Below are 7,949 nucleotides of genomic sequence, written 5' to 3'. Positions count from 1 at the left end.
CTCCTCCACCTCCACCTCCCCTTCCACACCCAACTTCTGCCCTCAGACTCTTCCTTCACATTCAGTGGCCACCCCCACCCCCTGGAGAGCAAAGGCCCAGGACCAAAAGGTGATACTAAACACCCTCTACATGCCGGCTGCTGCAATAGATGCTAGGGGTCGGGGGAGAAGGAGAGGTGGATTTGCAGAGAAGTGAAGCACAGTCTTGAGCCTACCCAGTGGTTTCTGGCTAGTTTGAGAGGAAGAAAAGGCTCAGAGACCCACCCCTATGAAACCAAATAACAGGACAAAACAAATATCCAGAATTCATCCCTGTACCTAGTGAAAGCAACACAGAAAAAGATCCTAAGTGAGGAAAAAAACATGCAGGAATTTTAAGAGCTGGTGAGACCCCAGGTTATCCAGGAAAAATGAGAGAATTGTGGTTCCCAGACACTCCACTCCCTCTGGAATCAGCTTGTAGTGAACACAGTTCTGCAGACCCCAGTGTACATGCTCTTGACCACAAGGCTTCCTCATTTTTCACTGGACTCACCTTCACACATTATTGGCACTTACAGGATTCATGCCCAATCACTGTTGCACAATTTTGAAGGCTGATCATCTATAAAAATGTCAAAAGGGGCAGAACGTAAATGCAGAAAGTTGGAAACCCAAATGGCCCATGCTCTCAGCTCATATCATTTCATTTTGCCAACTAGATCAAAGAAGAATATCCCCAAAACTCAACACACAAAACTACACACGCATTCCAACAACTCCTAAATCCTTTTTCTGGAAGACTTATCCATGAAATAAATCACTGGATGGCCACAGCTCCTATTCAGAAACGGTCAGGATGTAGGTCATGAACTCGGTTGCCTTCAGTGCTCATGACTGGGTTGCAGCATTTGCTCAGCCAGGGAACTGTTATGAGAACAACTGCTCTGTCCTCTTTTAGCAATACATGAAGAATAAGCTGGATCCTGGAAGCCCAGGGGACCAGAAATCTTCCACTTCCTACCCACAGCATAGAATTCCAGGAATCAATGGATGATTGAAAGTTCCTCTCCACTCATCCAAGGAGCTGTACCAACTCATCTTATACATTCAACCTGTTGGCTCCCATAAAACAACAAACAACAAGTGGGTTATGGGTTTCCAACTTTCATACAAGTTCAAAGAACTGATTAAGGCTATTGAAAACCAAAAGCAATGTTATCAACACAGTTTGGATTAGATCCTAACACAAGGACCAAGTGACCCCCAATTAAAGAAGCAAAACTACTAAACGCACTTCAAAGTCAGGCAGCCTTCGAAGACACAGACATAGAGAACAGACGTGTGGACACAGTGTGGGAAGGAGAGGGTGGGATGAGCTGAGAGAGTAGCAGGAAACATCTATATTACCATGGGTAATATAGACAGCCAGTGGGAATTTGCAGTGTGACACGGGACTCAGCCCCATGCTCTGTGACACCCTAGCGGGGTGGGATGGGAGGGAGGTTCAAGAGGGAGGGGCCACGTGTATTCCTGTGGCTGATTCATGTTGATGTATGGCAGAAACCAGCACGATGTTGTAAAGCAATTATCCTCCAATAAAGCTTTTTTTTTTAATTATGTAGCCTTTGAGAATATTGATGAAGTGACTTTGACTCAAAGGTCACAGGACTGGCTCCATTAGGATTTTCTCGGTGGCAAGTGACAGAAAACCCAGTTGAGATTGGCTTAAATAAAAGCCAGGGAATTTAATGGCTTATGAAACAATTTTTTAAGTCTGGAAGCAGGTCTTACTTCACATTCATCTGGGTTGAGGGCTAAACTGATGTCACCAAGATTCCATCCCTCTCAGACTCTGCGATCTACCATAGTGAACCCAGGTGATAAGTGAACTCAGCCGGTCCCAACAACACCAGCAAGTCTTCTGGCTCTGATGCGTTCAGAGGTGGGACCATGACTAAGGTGTTCTGAATGTTTGCATCCACTCAAAATGTGTATGTTGAAACTCTAACCCCCAATAAGATGGTATCAGGAGGTGGGGCATTGGGAGATGAGCAGGGCATGAGGGCAGAGCCCTGATGAACGGCATTCGTGTTCCTCTAAAAAGGATCCTGGAAAGTTCTCTTGCCCCTTCTGCCCCAGGAGGATACAACCCTTCAGCCCAGAAGAGGATCCTCACCCAACCACGTTGGCCCCTGGATCCTGGGCCCTCTAGCCTCCAGGTCTGTGAGAAATAAATTTTTGTTGTTTACAAACCACTCAGTCTGTGGTGTCATTGTCCATGTCACAGCAGTGTGAAGGGACTAGGGCAATGATGGTGATGTGCAGAAGGTCAAACAAACTGTCTGAGCCCAGGAAGAGCTTGGACTTGGAGCCTCACAAAAGGCACCCTACATCTACTGCCTCCCTCCACCTTGCTCCCATGGTCGTATACCCCTCCACTTCCCCACCATGGGAACTGCCCAGGCTCAGCTCGGCACATGAGCCCAGCAGCGTATGAGTCACCCCTGTCTCCATCCTAGTAAGGCCCCAGGGACTGGGTCAGGGAGGCATGCCCAAGACATTCTGCACGTGTTTCTGGGACAGAGAGCAGGCATCACTGTCACTGAGCAAGTATCATCAAGAGGAGCCAAGACCCAGAGGACAACAGCATGTGCCCAAACTGAAACAAAATAAATTGAGAGTCAGTGACCATGTTGGCTGCCAGGACAGCCAGCCGTCAGACACGAGGGTGTAGGCAAGTGAGCTGCAGTGAGTGGTTCAGGACCAAGACTGTGAGCAGCTGCTTGCGGGTGAGGCAGTGTGATGATAGGGAGGCCCAGATCCTGCCAGGTGCAGACCGCATGACAGAGAACCCAGAGCGGCTACTAATGCGGGCCCAGCATGACCCTGACTTTGAGGCTCTCCTCTCGCAGTCTCCATGGAGAGTGGCAGGGAGCAGCTGAGTCACCCAGAGCAAAGGAAAGGCTGGTGTCTGCTGCACACACAAAAGACCATTGGGATGTGATTGGGAAGCACTGAACCACATGAACTGAAGAGTTCTGAGCATTTTCTGGTCCTTACTTGCCAAGTCAGGGCCAGTCTCAATGAGCTGAGACCACCTTTTGTGTTTGGGCTAAAAGCTGAGGCAGGAAAACCTACCCCCACTAACTCCACTGTCCTGAGTACAGACAAACTCCTAGATCACCATTCTGTTTTAAACCTGTCTAAAATGGGTAGTTAGGCTTCCCTGGTAGCTCAGCTGGTAAAGAATCTGCCTGTAATGCAGGAGACCCCAGTTCGATTCCTTGGTCGGGAAGACCCCCGAAGAAGAGATAGGCTACCCACTCCAGTATTCTTGGGCTTCCCTGGTGGCTCAGGTGGTAAAGAATCCACCTGCAATGAGGGAGACCTGGGTTTGATCCCTGAGTTGAGAAGATCCCCTGGAGGACAGCATGGCAACCCACTCCAGTATTCTTGCCTGGAGAATCCTCATGGACAGAGGATCCTGATGGGCTACAGTCCATGGGGTTGCAAATAGTCAGACACGACTGAGCAACCGTGTACATAATGGTTACACACACACACACACACACACACACACACACACATTTGCAGAATGAAATGGCTAGGCCATAGTACCCAGATATCTGATTCAACATTATCCAAGATGTCTCTGAAAAGATGTTTGTTATTTTTTTTAAAGATAAGATTAACATTTAAATCAGTAGACTTTGAGTAAAGCAGACTGCCATCCATAATGTGGTGGGTCTCACCCGTCTGCTAGAGCCTCAAGGGAAAAAGACTGACCTCCCCCGAGCAAGGGGGACTCGGTTGGCAGACCACCTGTGAACTCAAACTGTAGCTCTTTGCTGGACCTCCAGCCTGCCAGCCTACCCTATAGATATTGACCTTGCCAGCTTCCACAATTGTGTGTCAGTTCTCTAAAATTAATCCCTATAGATAGGCAGCTGTCCTGTGCTTATTCACTTCAGTCATGTCTGACTCTTTGCCACCCCATGGTCCATAGCCCACCAGGCTCCTCTGTCCACGGGATTCTCCATAGGTTGGAGTGGGTTGCCATGCCCTCCTCCAGGGGATTGTCCCAACCCAGGGATCGAACCCAGGTCTCCCACATTGCAGGGGGATTCTTTACTGTCTGAGCCACCAGGGAAAACTAAGAATACTGGAGTGGCTGGCCTATCCCTTCTCCAGGGGATCTTCCTGACCCACAGATCGAACCGGGGTCTCCTGCATTGCAGGCAGATTCTGTTCCAGTTGAGCTACCAGGGAAGCCCATAGATAGGCAGATATATAGATAAATTCACAGATACAGAGACACACACATACAAACATCGTACCACTTCTGTGTCTGGAGAACCCTAATACACCATCTCTCTGGGTTTAAAAGCTGACACCCTTTTCCATATTCCCAAGCACTCATCCCACTGCTAAATGAGAGGTATATAGATATATAGACAAATGGGTAGATCGACAGATAGATATTGGGTTGGCCAAAAGGTTCATTTGGGGTTTTTTGTAAGATGTTATGGAAAAACCCCAATGAACTTTTTGGCCAATTGGTAGGTAGGTAGGTGGGTAGATAATAGATAGAAGATAGATAATATTAACAGAGAGAGAGAGAGATACAGTACTGCCCTTTGTGCCCTCCATCACATCAAACATCATTCACTCACTGTATCTGACAAATGTTTACTGGGTACCTACTATGGGTTTCCAGTGCCGAAGATTCAGCAGATAAGATAGCTCCTCCCCCTTCAGAACTTAAACTTTCAAACATATAAAACATGTAGAAATGAAATGATAACCAGGCCGTGACATTGTGGGAAAAGGTAATATTTTACCCATTTTTCAGAGGACTGTGAGGTTCTGGAAAACGAAATGTGTCCAAATTTATATAGACAGCGAGAGATGGAGCCACCGTGAAACTCCACGTCTAACACCAATGTCCAAGCCCCTCTTATCCAGGTGCTGGAGAAGTTAGGAGAACTTTAGGCGAGGTGGGGCTGAGAGGGGAGAGATCATTCCAAAAGCAAAATATCCACATTTCTCATGCTTTCCTCTTGGTTTCAGAAGAGTCTGAAACTCTTCTGACAAAAGTTCCCCCATGAAGTGGGTACAGTAGAGTTGGTGAAGACACCAGTCTTTGGCCCCAAGCCATTTGAGCAAGAAAAAAGAGTGGTGGAAAGATGCTCCCTCAGAGCCTTGGATGATGGGCTGGGCTGAAGGCAAGCCCAGGAACAGCCCCTCTGAGCAGCAGCACAGTACCCTCCCCACACAGCCCCACTGGCCACCTTCATGAACAGAGACGGATGTCAAAAAAGAGTCATACCCGAGGTTCAAGCCCTGAAATAACTGATGTCAAATCCCAGGTTCCTCCTATTACTAACGTTAGAGAGTGCTGAAGTATAGCTTGGCTTTAATGTTTAGGTGTGATTTTGCTAGGAAGCCAGGGAAGAATGGTGTGGTTTTCCACTTGTAGGAGAAGCAAAGTCATGGAGGCAAGGACAAGACTGCTATCATCAGAATACAGTAAACGAGCCTGGGGTGCAGCAAGGCAGGAAGGAGCACTAACCTGGCCATCAGAAGACGTCAGTTTCAGGGCTGCTTCAGAAGAAACCATGTGGTCACTATGGATCTGATCTGGGTCTTGAAGTTCGTCCAGTCCTATCCTCTTGCTCTAATAAAGAACACAAGGTCTTCCTTTCATCCGGCTGGAAAGAGAGAAAGCTAAGAGCCTGACATGTCAAATCACCATCACAAATCTCCCTAAAACTGCAGTTCAGAGGGCATGATGCTGGCACCACCCAAACTGGCCAGCCCAGCCTGGCTCAGCTTAGAGCATCTTCACGAGCAAAAACAAGCCTCCAGCTTCCTAGCTGGAGCAGAAAGACTGGCAGTATTGGTTTCTATGAGCTTCCCAGGTGGCGCTAGTGGTAAAGAACCCACTTGTTAATGCAGAAGACATAAGAGACAAGGGCTCAGTCCCTGGGCCAGGAAGATCCCCTGGAAGAGGGCATGGCAATCCACTCTAGTATTCTTGCCTGGAGAATCCCATGGGCAGAGGAGCCTGGTGGGTTACAGTCCATAGCGTCGCAAAGAGTCAGACATGACTGAAGCAATTTAGCACACACACATTTGTCTCAGCCCTACATGAGCACTGGCCTGGGCAATTGACTAAAATGCTAGCAACCGTCATCTCCAAGTTACAGGTGGGGAAAATGAGGCTGGTCATCTGTTGATGGTTAAAATCAAGGGGATGTGCTGGAACCAGGATTACAATCAGGTCTTCTGACTCCCAAGTCTTAACTTTAAAGTATCCTTCTCAGAAATTCCAGCCATTCCCTCCAAGACCCGGACTCATTCTCTAGGAACTTCTGGGAGAGACAGGTCACTGGCAAATAATAAGCACATGTTGAAAGTGTAGTGACTAAAAAGTCTATAAGCAATAAATGCTGGAGAGGGTGTGGAGAAAAGGGAACCCTCTTACACTGTTGGTAGGAATGCAAACTAGTACAGCCACTATGGAGAACAGTGTGGAGATTTCTTAAAAAACTGGAAATAGAACTGCCATATGACCCAGCAATCCTGCTGCTGGGCATACACACTGAGGAAACCAGATCTGAAAGAGACACGTGCACCCCAATGTTCATCGCAGCACTGTTTATAATAGCCAGGACATGGAAGCAACCTAGATGCCCATCAGCAGACGAATGGATAAGGAAGCTGTGGTACATATACACCATGGAATATTACTCAGCCATTAAAAAGAATTCATTTGAATCAGTTCTAATGAGATGGATGAAACTGGAGCCCATCATACAGAGTGAAGTAAGCCAGAAAGATAAAGACCAATACAGTATACTAACACATATATACGGAATTTAGAAAGATGGTAACGATAACCCTATATGCAAAATGGAAAAAGAGACACAGATATACAGAAGAGACTTTTGGACTCTGTGGGAGAAGGCGAGGGTGGGATATTCTGAGAGAATAGCATTGAAACAAGCATACTATCAAGGATGAAACAGATCACCAGCCCAGGTGGATGCATGAGACAAGTGCTCAGGGCTGGTGCACTGGGAAGACCCAGAGGGGTGGGATGAGGAGGGAGGCGGGAGGGGGGTTCGGGATGCAGAACACATATAAATCCATGGCTGATTCATGTCAATGTATGGCAAAAACCACTACAATATTGTAAAGTAATTAGCCTCCAACTAATAAAAATAAATGAAAAAAAAAAAGAAAGTGTAGGGACTAGATTTCAAGCAAACGATCAGGTATGGAGTGTCAGAGGGAGGGGTGCACAGGCGCCATGGGTCTGCAGCTGAAAGTGCCTCATAGCAGGCAGAGTAGACAGGTGTGCCCAGTTACAGATTTCCAGAACTTGCAAACAGAGGGCTTTTCTCCTGGAGGGGCCTGGTTAAGCCTAGTGCAGGAATGGGGGGGGGGGCGCAGTCCCAGATTTCTGGCTTATCAGATCTTCTGGTCCCAAGCAGAATCCATAGGGCACTGAGGGCCTCCAAGTCTCATGCTCTCGCATTGCCAGTGAGCCTTTGCAGGGGGCGGGGGGGGCCTCAGGGGACACACAGACTGCTGTTCTCATGGCCTCCTCTAATCCTCCCTGATCGTGGTAAAGATAAGGCATGTGTGTACGTGCAATTGCTCAGTCCTGACTCTTTGCGAGCCTATCGACTATAGCCAACTAAGCTCCTCTGTCCACGGGATTCTCCAGGCAAGAATACTGGAGTGGGTTGCCATGCCCTCCTCCTCCAGCGGATCTTCCTGACCCAGGGATCAAACCTGCCTCTCTCAAGTCTCCTGCATTGGCAGGCAGGTTCTTCACCACTAGCGCCACTTGGGAAGCCCCAGAGATAAGGCTGCTGAGGTTCAAACCATGCAGGGAGTCAGACCAGGTCACATGACCAGATCTACAGCCCACCAAGATGGACTGAATTAACCCTTCA

The sequence above is a fragment of the Cervus elaphus genome, chromosome 15 (assembly GCF_910594005.1).
Source record: "Cervus elaphus chromosome 15, mCerEla1.1, whole genome shotgun sequence".
Lineage (NCBI taxonomy): Eukaryota > Metazoa > Chordata > Mammalia > Artiodactyla > Cervidae > Cervus > Cervus elaphus.
This window is presented reverse-complemented; position numbering follows the sequence as displayed.